The sequence below is a fragment of the Physeter macrocephalus genome, chromosome 21, assembly GCF_002837175.3.
Source record: "Physeter macrocephalus isolate SW-GA chromosome 21, ASM283717v5, whole genome shotgun sequence".
Lineage (NCBI taxonomy): Eukaryota > Metazoa > Chordata > Mammalia > Artiodactyla > Physeteridae > Physeter > Physeter macrocephalus.
The window spans coordinates 82,034,488-82,034,980 of NC_041234.1; positions in this window are offsets into that span (position 1 = coordinate 82,034,488).

Here is a 493-nt window from a genome sequence, read left to right on the forward strand (position 1 = left end):
CGGGAGAGGCCACAACAGTGAGAGGCCCGCGTACCGCAAAAAATAAATAAATAAATAAATAAATAAATAAATAAATAAAATCTAGAAACAATAAATGCTGGAAGGGTGTGGAGAAAAGGGAATCCTCTTGCACTGATGGTGGGAATGTAAATTGATACGGCCACTATGGAAAACAGTATGGAGGTTCCTTAAAAAACTACAAATAGAACTACCATACGACCCAGCAATCCCACTACTGGGCATATACCCTGAGAAATCCATAATTCAAAAAGAGTCATGTACCACAATGTTCATTGCAGCTCTATGTACAATAGCCAGGAGATGGAAGTAACCTACGTGTCCATCATCGGATGAATGGATAAAGAAGATGTGGCACATGTATACAATGGAATATTACTCAGCCATAAAAAGAAACGAAATTGAGTTATTTATAGTGAGGTGGATGGACCTAGAGTCTGTCATACAGAGTGAAGTAAGTCAAAAAGAGAAAAAC